The following is a 15,358-nucleotide window of genomic DNA, read 5'->3' as shown; positions in this document are numbered from 1 at the left end:
CAATAAGGAAAACTTCATCATGTATATTAAACTTATCGTTCATACTCAAATGAAGAACTCTCTTTTTTCATATTTGGAGTTTGCTGTACTCGTAACATTGATAAATATCTTTCAATTGACCTAGATTATTAATTTACTTATATCTGGAGAATTTTTCCCACCTATATATCATCATCATCTCCTACGCCTATTGGCGCAAAGGCCTCGGTTAGATTTCGCCAGTCGTCTCTGTCTTGATCTTTTAATTCACTACTTGTCCATTCACCATCCTCTATCTCGTGCTTTATAGTTTTAAGTCACGTAGGCCTGGGTTTTCCAGTTCTTCTAGTGCCTTATGGAGCCCATATAAACGTTTGGTGAACTAATCTCTTTAGGGGAGTGCAACGAGCATGCCCAAACCATCTTCATCTACCCCTCATCTTATCCACATATGGTACTCAAGTAATCTCTGTTATAGTTTCATTTCTAATCCTGTATTGCCAGTAAACTCCCAATATCCTTTTGAGGGCTTTATTCTCTAATAGATTAGAGATTGCTTCATGGTCAAACCATGACCCATGTAACACCGATCTTACTAAACCGATATATAGTCTGATTTTTATATGAAATATTAGGCGATTTGATATCCAAATTTCCCTTAACCTAGCCATTGTCTAAGTTGCTTTTTTCTTTAGTATTCATAAAACAAGACATTCTTAGCACCCCGCTAAGACCGGGACTGGGGGTCATTCTTTCATCTTCTCTATTATTATTATTATTGTTATTATTATCATTATTATTATTATTATTATTATTATTATTATTATTATTATTATTATTATTATTATTATACAAGCTGCAACCCTAGTTGGAAAAGCAGGATGCTACAAGCCCAGGGGCTCCAACAGGGAAAAATAGCCCAGTGAGGAGAGGAAATAAGGAAATAAATAAATGAAGAGAACAAATTAACAATAAATCATTCTAAAAAAAGTAACAACGTCAAAACAGACATGTCATACATAAACTATTTTCAACATAAAAAACAGATGTCATAAATAAACTATAAAAAGACTCATGTCCACCTGGTCAACAAAAAAGCATTTGCTCCTACTTTGAAATTTTGAAGTTCTACTGATTCAACTACCCGATTAGGAAGATCATTCCACAACTTGGTAACAGCTGGAATAAAACTTCTAGAGTACTGGGTAGTATTGAGCCTCATGATGGAGAAGGCCTGGCTATTAGAATTAACTGCCTGCCTAGTATTACGAACAGGATAAAATTGTCCAGGGAGATCTGAATGTAAAGGATGGTCAGAGTTATGAAAAATCTTATGCAACATGCATAATGAACTAATTGAACGACGGTGCCAAAGACTAATATCTAGATCAGGAATAAGAAATTTAATAGACCGTAAGTTTCTGTCCAACAAATTAAGATGAGAATCAGCAGCTGAAGACCAGACAGGAGAACAATACTCAAAACAAGGCAGAATGAAAGAATTAAAACACTTCTTCAGAATAGATTGATCACCGAAAATCTTGAAAGACTTTCTAAATAAGCCTATTTTTTGTGCAATTCAAGAAGACACAGACCTTATATGTTTCTCAAAAGTAAATTTGCTGTCGAGAATCACTCCTAAAATTTTGAAAGAGTCATACAAATTTAAAGAAACATTATCAATACTGAGATCCGGATGTTGAGGAGCCACCGTCCTTGACCTACTTACAATCATACTTTGAGTTTTCTTAGGATTCAACTTCTACTTCTACTGAGTAATCCTTAGATGATTCATTGGCTAGATACATCAAAGGATAGCCAGTTTCTTGTGATGCGCACTGCCTATAGATGATGTTAATATATGGGGATGTGTTCGCTAATGAAAAATATAAATATACATTTTCTAAATTGCTACATTGACTGGGACCGAGAAAAGTATCTCCCCCCCCCAAAAAAAAAATCTTAAGGAACGTAAGATATATATCCCACAGAATCGAAACACCTGTTAAAGCAAATGGAAGCTATACCATTAAATCGGAGGAAATATATATAAGATATTTGACATGATAATGAACGGACGGTCAATTCTATTATTTTTTTAAGGAAGTAAATCAAAATACTCTAACTAGCCTTTTATCAGTTTCTAAAAATTTTATGTTTTGTCAACTGATAATTCACGAGTGTACTCTGATAACGAAAACTGTTTTATGCATCTATAGAGATATCAATGGCAGCGTGTCAGATGCAGACTCCTGATCCAGAAATCCCACATTCCGTGGTCTCTCAGCCCATCTGTAAAACCCGTTTTTGGGTCTCGAGAATATTTTATTGAAAATGAATGTCAGGAAACTAGGGAATACAGGGTCTTTTAACAACATTGGGAAAAGGGAGTTTCAGGGAAGCTGTGGAAAAATGGGAATTAAGAACTTTTTCAGGAGTATGAGTCTTGAGAAAGCTCTAGGTAAAATTTCTTTTAATGAAGCTCTGAGGCAAAATGGTCTTAAGAACACTTTTGGGGGAAAGTAATGCCAGAAAAGCTCTAGGGAGAAATGGTTTTCCACAAATCTTTGGAAAATATGGGTCTTGTGAAAGCTTAATGTAAAACTGGTCTCAAGAAAGCTCTATAAGAGCCTTCGTGTTAATATTGGTCTTTTAAGACCTATGGTAAAATGGGTCCCCAAAAAAGGAAAGTCCTGAAAAATGGGCTTGAGGAGAGCTTTTGGTAAAATTTGTGTCAGGGAATTTCTCTTAAGAAACTTTTGGGGAAATAGATCTATGAAAAAATCTGGAAACATAATTTTCAAGGAATCCCTGGGGATAATTATTGTCAGGGAAACTATTAGAAAAAGAGTTCCCAAGAGAGCTTTTATGAATATGGAGTTTGGGATGTTACTGGGAAAATGGATCGCAAGAAAACTCTTGGAATAATTATTATTATTATTTCAAGAAAGCCTCAGGGAAAAGATCTGAGGAAAATTGGCCTTTAGACGGAGTTTGAGAAAATGGGTCTAGAGGAAAAACTTTGAAAAAATACTTTAATTTGAGTTATTCGATAAATTTGCCTCAAGAAAGTTCGGGGGAAAAGAAAGCTTAAAGGAACACAAGAAAAATGAGTCATAAGAAAACTCGAAGGACAACAAACCTTAGGAAAGTTATCAGAAAAAGAAAATAGATCTCTGGAAAGCTCTGGTTAATACAAACCTGAAACAAGGTTTATTTTCCGTATAAACAATGTAATCTCGAATATAATCAAAAGACGGTTACGCTCAAAAACTTACACTAATGATGAATTTCTCAGGGGTCTCTTGAGTTTCGGAAGACAAATATAGAGCAAAATTTCTAAAATTTAGTATACACACGTAAACACACACATACACACACATACACACACACACACACACACACACACATATATATATATATATATATATATATATATATATATATATATATATATGTGTGTGTGTGTGTGTGTGTGTGTGTGCATGGGTGTGTATGTGTGTATGTGTGTGTGTGTCCCAAGCGTTATATAACAAATATGTAGATGTATATGTTTTTTATACACCGAGATCAGTGGCCAGTTTAAGAGTACTATGACTACCGTAAATTGTTGTGCGAGATCACTGAACTCCATTATCAGTGACGTATCATAAGTCGTATGGTAAGAATACATTCCCATCACAGTAAAGATTTTCACTAATTTAGTAGTTTCAGCAAATTGACCGAGCAACATTGCATTACTTACTCAGATGAGTGGTAGTATCACTGGAGCGACCCCAACAATATGGTACTCGCCTGAAGAGTATCTTGCTGTGCAAGGTGGGGTCACAAAACCTTTTGTAATAAAGTGGAAAAACCCTTTGTTCGGATGTCTCATTACCTGTCAACATAGGATATATATATATATATATATATATATATATATATATATATATATATATATATATATATATACATATATATATATACATATATATATATATATATATATATATATATATATATATATATATATATATATATATATATATATATATATATATGTTTATACTTTCAATATATTGCACAATACCAAAACTAAAACATACGAAAATAATTACCACACATTTTGCTTATATCGTGATGATAGGGAGAACTTTGAATTCAAAACCAGTATAATTTATTACTCATAATTTCTCCATGTAAGTTTTTCCATTAAGGAAACTTCTATCATCAATTTTAATGAAGAAGACACGATTAAATGACTAAGTAATTGAAAGAGTTAGGAAACATCATGGAGAGAGAGAGAGAGAGAGGAGAGAGAGAGAGAGAGAGAGAGAGAGAGAGAGAGAGAGAGAGAGAGAGGGGGGGGGAGCAGTGTCCCTGATGTAACATATGAAAATCTTGACCATCAGCGCTTGACCTGACACAATTCTAATTCCCCGTATGGTTTACAATAAAACAAAAATGTTTAAAGTGGTTCGAATTGAATCCATTGGCCATCCGACCTTTGTTGGACCAAAAGTTCATAACGTTTAAAAGAGAAATAAAAATGGTTGTTCTATCTATATTTTGGGCCATAAATATTTTTAAGGTACTTGCCTCAAGACACTCTCTAATGTTCAGATTTAAGCATAATATCCAAATATAAGTGAATAAACCCGTCAAAAAGGACGGCTAAACATTAAGATACATACGCACACATGCACATATAGATTCAACACTTCCCATCCCCTCCCCAAGATACGGGGAATTATACGTCTGACAATGCCATTGAGGATGACCCGAATATATATATATATATATATATATATATATATATATATATATATATATATATATATATATATATATATATATATATATATATATATATATATACATATATATATATATATATATATATATATATATATATATATATATACATATTTATATGTATATATATATATATATATATATATATATATATATATATATATATATATATACATATTTATATATAAATATATATATATATATATATATATATATATATATATATATATACATATATATATATATATATATATATATATACATGTATATCTCTCTCTCTCTCTCTCTCTCTCTCTCTCTCTCTCTCTCTCTCTCTCTCTCTCTCTCTCTCTCTCTCTCTCTCTCTCTATATATATATATATATATATATATATATATATATATATATATATATATATATATATATATGTATATATATATATATATATATATATATATATATATATATATATATATATATATATATATATGTATTAACAGTTTATATTCATATATATAAATATATATATATATATATATATATATATATATATATATATATACATATATATGTATATATATATATATATATATATATATGTATATATATATATATATATATATATATATATATATATATATATATATATATATACACAGTTTATATGTTTATATATATATGTATATAAATTATATATGTATATATATATATATATATATATATATATATATATTTATATATATACATATATATATATATATATATATATATATATATATATATATATATATATATATATATTTATATATATTCATATATATATATTTATATTTATATATATATATATATATATATATATATATATATATATATATATATATATATATATATATATATATATTTTATAGCCAGACACTTGCTCTGTAATATATGCGGGATTTATTCGGATTTTAAAACATTCCCAATGTAGTTAGTTGTTTGATCAATCATTGAAGAGGAAATCCGAGAGAATTGTATTGATTTTAGAGAAATGTAATGAACTTTCAAAAGTTACCCTAAGGAAATCAGGTAATTTGGGAAATGGTAAAATTCTTTGAAAAATATTCTGAAATAAATTTTGACAAGGATTCAAATTCTGGCGAAAATGTCTCTCGGCTATTTTTTTTAAATTGTGGAAAAATTCTTTTTAGGCCAACTGTTTATTGATTCCAATATAGTTGAAATAATGTTCTCAATTCAAGTAACGTGAATAATTCACGATAATCAATAAGATGGAATTAAAAATATCACTCGGAAGAGAAAATTAAAGAACACTGATAATCAAGAGAGAGAGAGAGAGAGAGAGAGAGAGAGAGAGAGAGAGAGAGAGAGAGAGAGAGAGAGAGAGAGAGAGAGAAATGCTTAGCTTTTAAAAGGATCAACCTGACCTCCTCCTTATAACATACATTAACAATAAAGGTGGGTCATTTTCATAAGCACCGTGACCACTGAGAGCAGAGGTACTTTTCTCATTGGATTTGACTTTTTGGAGGAATAAAAAAAAAATTTAGTCCCCATGTCCCTGTCAAAACTTTGGGCATAACTTTTGCGAGTCTTGAATTCAAAATGGCCGCCGTATCCAGTTAAAAAAAAAATAACATTTTTCTGGTTTGTATTAGAGTGCTGTACAAAATATCTTTTTTGGGGTCTTTTCGCATGGGAAATTCATTTCTGATGTTTTTTTTTATTTATTTATTTGACATGTTTTTCATATTCAAATTCACCTCGCTAAGAGAGTTTTCTTTAGTTTCAGGTCAATGTGTGTGGTTCTGTTTTCTTACTTCAGTACTATTTAAAGAGGATCAAGACTGAATTAGTGCAATATTCAAGACATTTCAAATAGATATTATCAGCAAGATGTCATATGAATGTGTACTGAAATGTGGAAAGACTTGTAAGTCCTCAGATACCATCAGCCAAGGAAAGTGGGAGTCTTCAGAGTCAAAATCTAAAAGACGGTCAGGACTTGATAGGTATGGTGATATTTACAGTATCGCTTCATGGCAAGATGGCCCTGCAAATTAATACATGCACCAAGGATGCTACATATCAATCTCCTTTTCAGACAAGAATGAAAAGTCTCGACGACGCAAACGGAACGAAAATGACATTGTTCCAAGTACAAGTCAAACATCAAGCTCTGAAAGGCCAGCTCTGTATGATGATGAGACAGAGGGACTATTGCCTGCTAACCACCTGCGTTCTTCTGTGGGTGGATCACTCATCAAGAAAACAAAATGTGTATGGTTTATGAAGGGTGAGGACATGAAGCATCCAAATAGAGCAAAGGGCAGGATATTCAGAATCACCACACACTCGGAATGGCTCTCCTTCAATCACCAACCAGTTTTAATAGAAGATGAAGAGTTGTGGGATCGTCTCTCACGATTTGTCAAGTCCACATCAGTGCTGTCAGACCCTTTTGCAACAGACATTATGTATCACCATAACTGCTGGAGAAAGTATGTAAGCCACCTGAAGTTTGATCTTTAGACACGTGGAGACCGTCATATTTGCTGAGCGTGAGACCCGTTCATTGCAGTCTCTTTTAGCAGACTACAAACGTATTGTCAGTGACTATGGTTATCCAGTGGGAGAAGTTAAATCGTCCTACATCAAACGTCTGCTACTACATGAGTATCAGGACAAAACTGTTTTCAAAGAAGGAAATGCAAAGAATAAGAATCCATGGGTGTATGACACTGCGGGAGGGGGTGACTATATTGAAGATGCTTTGTTGTCCCTTGGCATCCCTGATGAGCAGCTCATTCAAAACCTAGCACCACGCCTGTCAAAGAAGATCAAAGACACATCTATTGTCCCATGGCCATCTCACACTGACCATCTCGAAGAAGCTGAAGAGGTATAAGAGCAACTACTGCAGTTGTTGAATTTGTTAAAATAACCTACAAGAAAACTGTTGATCTCAGTCCTGCCACACTCAGCCTGGCCTCCATAATCACCTACCACGTCACTGGACAGTGCACCTCAACTGCAGTTAACCTTGGCTTCACTGTTCATGGTATGACAAGGAGTAAAGACCTGGTGGACACACTTCATTACAGTGGTGTCTGCATCAACTACTCAGATGACCACTTGGAACTTAAGGATGTTGAGGTGTCAGGCACCTGCCCACCAGAGATCGCAGGTAGAAAGCCGGCCATTGTCATTGTTGACAACGACGACTTCAAGCTAGATACCATAACAGGCAGTGCAGCAGGCGCTCACAGAACTAATATCATGTTCGTGTAGCCAGAAAGCTACGAAAGGAAACCAGATGAAATTACTTTTGCCAGGCTTGCCAAGAAGCAGATCTCTGAACAGCTGACAAGAAAATGTGGAGAGATCACACATGTTCAACAATACAGTTCGCCCTCTGGCAGTACCAGCAAGCCACCAATTCGTGCCTGGGTAAACCCACCAGTGAATGGCACAGCTTCGCAATGTTCTCACTCTGTTATACATGCATTGTCTCACGCCAACAATGATGGTACAAGACCCCTACCCCGTGAGCAACGGGTTCCAGCATACAGTGGTGCCCAGTCCTGCCGCTGTCCCCCACCCAACAAGAGCAAATCAGTGATACATGATATCATGACAAAGCTAGTGGAAACAAAGCGCAAGAAGAAAATGCCATTCATCTTCATCGTTGGAGATCTGCCTACCTATAAGACAATTGTCCAACTCAAGGCAGAGAATCTAGAATTGTTTAAGAATATTACCCCAATCATTGGTGCTTTTCACCAACAGATTTCGTACATGGATGCTATATTCAAGGGCTCTGGGATGGCAGACACTCTGCTATCAGCAGGAGTGGTGATGAATTGATCTGTGGACTAAGCACTACAAGGCAAACATTACAGGCATAGTGTGCCCTTCATCATGGCATGGAGAGAGGCGCTTATCCACCTTCGGCTAAGAGACATTCTTGAGCATGAGGAACTGTCAGAAAATGTGAAAGAGAAGCTGGACATTCTGCATAACGCACCCACCGAAACACAAAAGGCACTTCACGAAGCTCACTCTGACCTTGAAAATGACCATGACTTGAAGACTTTGATCAACAGAGTTTATGAGAAACCTGGTACCAACATGGGGGTCTTTTGGCTTTCGTTCATAGAGATGTCAGACCCTTTTGTATAGAATCTTGATGCGTGCCATGCCAGAAATGGACAGGAGTACATATCCTCAACATACAACATGTTGCCTGGACTAATGACATACAACAACCATGATTATGGAAGGTGGCTGCCTGATTACTGGGCAATGTTGTCTCCTTTGTCAAATGAGCAAAAGGAATTCTTTGATAATCACTTTGCCCAGTCTATGACAGATCTACCCTACTCCTGCCAACCACTTGACCTCTGGATCGAAACAACCATGAATCTGAACTCTAAGTTGAAACAAGGATGGCTTTTCCATTTGCAAAACAAGAGCCAACTGTTATCTACAATAAGGAATGTATACAATGTAGCCAGAGTGAAGTCTGCACTCAAGGAGAGTGTCAAATGTGAGCGTCACAACAGGAAACATGTTGAGTGTCAAGCAGCGAGGATGAAGAAGGATGAGCAAGCAGTTCAGGATCTACAGCGCTGCATGAAAGAATTTAGCGCTGAACCATTTGCTAACTCATCACCTTTACTGAGTTCACTGCAGTCTGGTCTGGTTGCTTCTACACAGCTAGTACAAGACTTCAACACTGCTTTTCCAGATGGCCAAGATCAGGTTGAAGCTCTCCTGAACGAGCGAGTATTCATGAAGCTTTGCCAGTGAACAGATTTGTGCACCAGCAGGTATGCCTATGAAAGTGGCTCAGATGGAGAGGTTGGGTCTGGCGGCTCTGGTGGACCTTGCATAAGAATCAGGCATACTCCCACTTGAGTCAGCCCTTAAGGGGAGAGTGACTGAGGAGTGTTTGTCTCCGTACAATGCAGACGGGTCAATGCGCAAAACAATGAAGAGCAAGCTCTTGGATCAGTTTAACCTTGACCCAGTTGTTCAAGAACCAGAAAACTACATCAGCATTGTCGACATAGGTATGATCTGGCGGCTAGCCACTCCCACACCCAAAGACTGTGAGGCAAAGAGGCGAGATTGCTCAAAGTACTGCTGGAAGGACTATCTAAAAAAGATCTGCAAGATCATTTTATCACGCCATGCTAATGCAAGCCCTTACATTATTCTTATCAACGACGAAGGCCAGCAAAACATGCACATATTCCAAAAGTTTTACCAAAGCCCACAGACACATTTCCAGGAGCTGCTTGATTTAACCAACCAATGGTCAAATCAGGGAACAAGGTCAGACTGCAAAAGCTCCTCAGGGAACAGCTGAAAGCACAAGCTTCTATGATGTGTTGTGGAATAATCTTATGTGAGGGAGAAAGAGCAACCAATGTGAGCACTGGTGTGACAAACACAGACTCTATTTTCAGACATCCAGAGGCTGACACAATGATGTTCTCTCCCTATGCCAAGCTCAGGACAGGAAACTTTAATTGGGCAGTTGTACTCGACAGTGAAGATACAGATGTGTACGTTCAAGCAGCATATCTCTCACAGCAACTCCCTGGTGATCTACTTATCAAATGCAAGGTTGTCTTTATCAACTGCCGTGACATGCTACCAGAAGAGGTCTCACAGATCATCATCCCTCCCCATGTGATCACTGGCAGTGATCATACGTCAGGGTTCTATGGCCATGGAAAGAAGAAGGTGATGGAGATGGTGATCTCTGATCGCGAGGCGAGATCTGAGACGAATTGGTGAAGGCATCGACTTGGAGGATAGTATAAGAGCTGATTTGAAAAACTTTGTACTATCCTGTATCTATGGGGAAAGTGCAAATGCTACTTGCGGACAAGCAAGGGCTTCCAAGTGGCTATAAATCAAGAAGAAGAGTACGATCCACCTCCCACCTGATGACGACTCCTTGAATCCTCATGTTGAAAGGACAAACTATGTCACATATTCCTAACTACAATATAACTTGTTTGAACTTGAGAATGGACAATGCCGACCAATGCGCTACACACAACCCCCCTTGCCCCAACAGCTCATGCTTCCTGACTCCTCAAAGGAAAGTGAATCTGACCGTGAGATGAGTGAGTCTGGGGATTCAATAGATTCAGAAGTATAAATGTCCCATGATTAACGTAGAACAATTGATTCCGTGGTGTACATTTGCCAATCAATATCAATTTATTGTTATACATTTCCTTGTGTTTCAACCATTACCCTTGGTTTTGTTGTAAAGTTAATTTTTTTTCTTTACTTTTACTTCTATCATTAATAAAAAAATTCATCACAAAAATAAAAAATAAACTTTCATTACAACCTACCATAAAAGATTTGTAATGACCTAGCAAAATTAAGCGTTTGGTGCTCAAATTGGGCGGTCATAGTGAATTTGAATATGAAAAACAGCTCAGATCAATAAAATAACATCAGAAACGAATTTCCCATGACAAAAAAAAAAACGCTCTAAAACATATTTCGTACAGCAGTCTAAGCCAAACCAGGAAGAAGTTAATTTTTTGAACTGGCGACGGAGGCCATTTTTTTTTAATTCAGGGCTCTCAAAAGTTATGCCCACACTTTTGACAGAGGCATGGGGGCTGGATTTCTTTTTTATCGCTCCAAAAAGTCAAATCTGATGAGAAAAGTACCTCCGCTCTCAGTGGACACGGAACTAATGAAAATGACCCAAATAATAAAGCCCTAATTATTATAAGCCGAAACATGAACTTCTTAGTATCATGTAAATTAAATGTATTTATATTTATAATAAACAGAAACCAACAACACCAGTTTGCTTCATGAATTAAGATTTATTGGTAAGTTTCATCTATCCTATTCCTACCTCACATCAACGGAAACCCAAAAAACACAGAGATAAGTCCACACCTTATCTCCTTTAATTCAAGGTTATTTCATCATTTCCCCTTGAAAATTCCCCTCATGTTGTTTACCATTCTTCTTCTCCCTGTTTACCAATCTTTAAGTAAATAGTAAATGCAAATAGATTATATTTTGGATGTCCGTCCAGACACACACTAGCAGCTAAACTCATTCATTGTAATCGATAAATACCTTCAACTCAGTTAGACGAGCTGAGTTTCTTGTGTTATTATTATTATTATTATTATTATTATTATTATTATTATTATTATTATTATTATTATTGTACATTTACTTCTTTCACATATTATATTACATCTCCATAAAAACAGAATATATATATATATATATATATATATATATATATATATATATATATATATATATATATATATATATATATATATATATATATATATATATATATTTATATATATATAAACATATATATATATATATATATATATATATATATATATATATATATATATATATATATATATATACATACATATATATATATATATATATATATATATATATATATATATATATATATATATATATAAATATATACGTACATATATATATATATATATATATATATATATATATATATATATATATATATATATATACATATATATATGTGTGTGTGTGTACGCACACAAACACACACACACATATATATATATATATAAATATATATAAATATATATATATATATATATATATATATATATATATATATATATATATATATATATATATATAGTCCAACATATACTGGGAAACTTCTGTCAGGCCTATATTTATCTCATCATTTGCTTCAACGAACATAGCATACCAGAAGAACCATAGCCTCTTCTATATAAAGGGCCACTACTAACCCTTATGTTCACATGAGAAAGACTTTATACCTCTTCATCAAGGAACATACCATACTAGAACCTTAGCTTCTTCTATCTACAGGGCCAGTGCCAACCATTATGTTCACATGAGAAGGAGTTTAAACCTCTTTTTCAAGGAACATTGCATATCAGAAGAACCTTAGCTTTTTCTATTTGTAGGGCCAGTACCAACCCTTATGTTCACATGAGAAAGAGTCTGTAACTCTTCATCAAGGAATATAGCATACTAGAAGAACCTTAGCTTCCATCTACACAGCCAGAGCCAACCCTCATGACATGAGATAGAGTTTGCACCTCTTCCTCATGGAACATAGCATAGTAAAATAACCTGAGAATAATGAAACAAAAATGATAGGAGAAAATATTGAATATCTAACGGATATGCTGTAGTTATTAATGAAGCAGATATTGTGCAGGTTATTAGCAAAGTTACAAATGGATCAAACTGTAGATATGAGCGAGATATATGTTAAACATAAATTAGCATATATATCCCCATTTTTCAAAAGTGGATCAAAACTAGAGGCAAGCAATTATAGACCTGTTATTCTAACATCACATATCATGAAAGTGTATGAAAGGGTAATAAAAAAGAAAATAATGAATCATCTGGTTAACAATAATTTATTTAACATAGGTCAACACGATTTTGCGCCCGGAAAAAGTACACAAACTGAACTGATAGCACACTATGAAAACATATATAAAGATATGATAAATGAAAAAGACACAGATCTGGTCTACCTAGATTTTGCAAAAGCTTTTGAAAAGGTACACCACAATATATTAGAGAAAAAAATTAGAAAGCCTAATATTTTGGGAATGATAGGAAAATTGATAAAAGAATTTCTACAAAACAGAAAACAGATAGTGATTGCAAATATCGAGAAATCAGATGAAGCTCAGGTAATATTTGGCATGCCACAGGGTACGGTATTAGCTGCAATGCTTTTTGTTATTATGATCTCAGATATAGACTGTAATGACACAAGAATAAGCAGAGAAATTACTTTTAATGAAGACAGGAACTCAGTACAAAGAGATCTAAACAAGATATATGAATGGGCGGAGATAGATAGGATGGTATTTAACTCCGATAAATTCGAATCAATAAGTTATGGAAACAGAGAAATAATGGTATATGGATACAGGGGACCTAATAACGAGACAATCACAACCAAGGAAGCAATAAAAGACTTTGGTGTAATGTTAAAAAGGAATACGTTATGCAACAACCAAATAGCAACACTGATGGCTAAATGTAAAGCAAAATTGGGAATGCTATTCAGATACTTTAAAACAAGAAAAGCTGAACACATGCTTATGCTGTACAAAACTTATGTACGTAGTACACTCGAGTACTGCAATGTGATATGGTACCCACACTACCAAAAGGATATTGCACAAATAGAGAATGTGAAAAGGTCATTTACTGCTAGAATAGAAGAAGTTAAGGACCTTCACTACTGGAAAAGACTGCAATTTTTAGAATTATACAGTCTAGAAAAGAGAAGAGAACGCTACACGATAATACAAGCATGGAATCAAATCGAAGGAATTACTGAAAACATCATGGAGCTAAAAATATCAGAAAGAGCAAGCCAAGGTAGATTAATAGTGCCCAAAACTATACCAGGAAAACTAAGGAGGGCACACAGGACATTAATCCACTATGTGCCAGCATCGATAATGCAGCGACTATTTAATGCGCTGCCAGCTCACCTAAGAAATATATCAGGAGTGAGCGTAGATGTTTTTAAAAATAAGCTGGATAAACACCTATGATGCTTCCCAGACCATCCAAGACTGGAAGAGGCAAAATACACCGGAAGATGCATAAGCAACTCTTTAGTGGATATACGAGGTACCTCACACTGAGGGACCTGGGGGAACCCAAACATAGAATAAGGCAATAAGGTAATGTAAGGCCAGTACCAACTATCATGTTCACATTAGAAAATGCTTTTACCTCTTCATCAAGGAACACAGCATACTAGAAGAACCATAGCTTCTTCTATCTACAGGGCTAGCACCAACCCTTATGTTCACATGAGAAGGAGTTTGTACCTCTTCATCAAGGAACATAGCATACTAGAAGAACCTTAGCTTCTTCCATCTAAAGAGCCAGTACCAACCCCTATGCTCACATGAGGAGTTTGACCCTCTTCATCAAGGAATATAGCATACTAGAAGAACCTTAGCTTCTACTATCTTCAGAGCCAGTACCAACTACTATGTTCACATGAGTAGGAATTGTTACCTCTTTATCAAGGAACATAACACACCAGAGGAACCTTAGTTTCTTCTATCTACAGGGCCATTACCAACCCTTATGTTCACATGAGAAAGAATTTGTACCTCTTCATCAAGGAAGATAGCATACTAGAAGAAGCTTAGCTTCTTTTAACTATAAGGCCAGTACCCACCTTTACGTTCACACGAGAAAAAGTTTGTACCTCCTCATCAAGGAACATAGCATACTTCTTCTTTGACTGCATCTTTTCTCACTTTTATGTGGGGTCGATGTTTCTGGCCAGCGTTTTCCATCTACCTCTGTCCCACACTTCATCACCAGTTAATCCCTTTGATCGAAGGTCATCCTTGATACAGTCCATCCACCTTCGCTTTGGTCTCCCTTTCCTTCTTGTTCTCTGTACCTCCATTTCCATCACTGTCCTCACAATATACTGTTCATCTCTTATGACATCACCATACAATCTCAGTCTACTTTCTTGGATCTTATTTGATAGTT

Source organism: Palaemon carinicauda, chromosome 14 (assembly GCF_036898095.1).
Source record: "Palaemon carinicauda isolate YSFRI2023 chromosome 14, ASM3689809v2, whole genome shotgun sequence".
Classification (NCBI taxonomy): Eukaryota; Metazoa; Arthropoda; class Malacostraca; order Decapoda; family Palaemonidae; genus Palaemon; species Palaemon carinicauda.
This window is presented reverse-complemented; position numbering follows the sequence as displayed.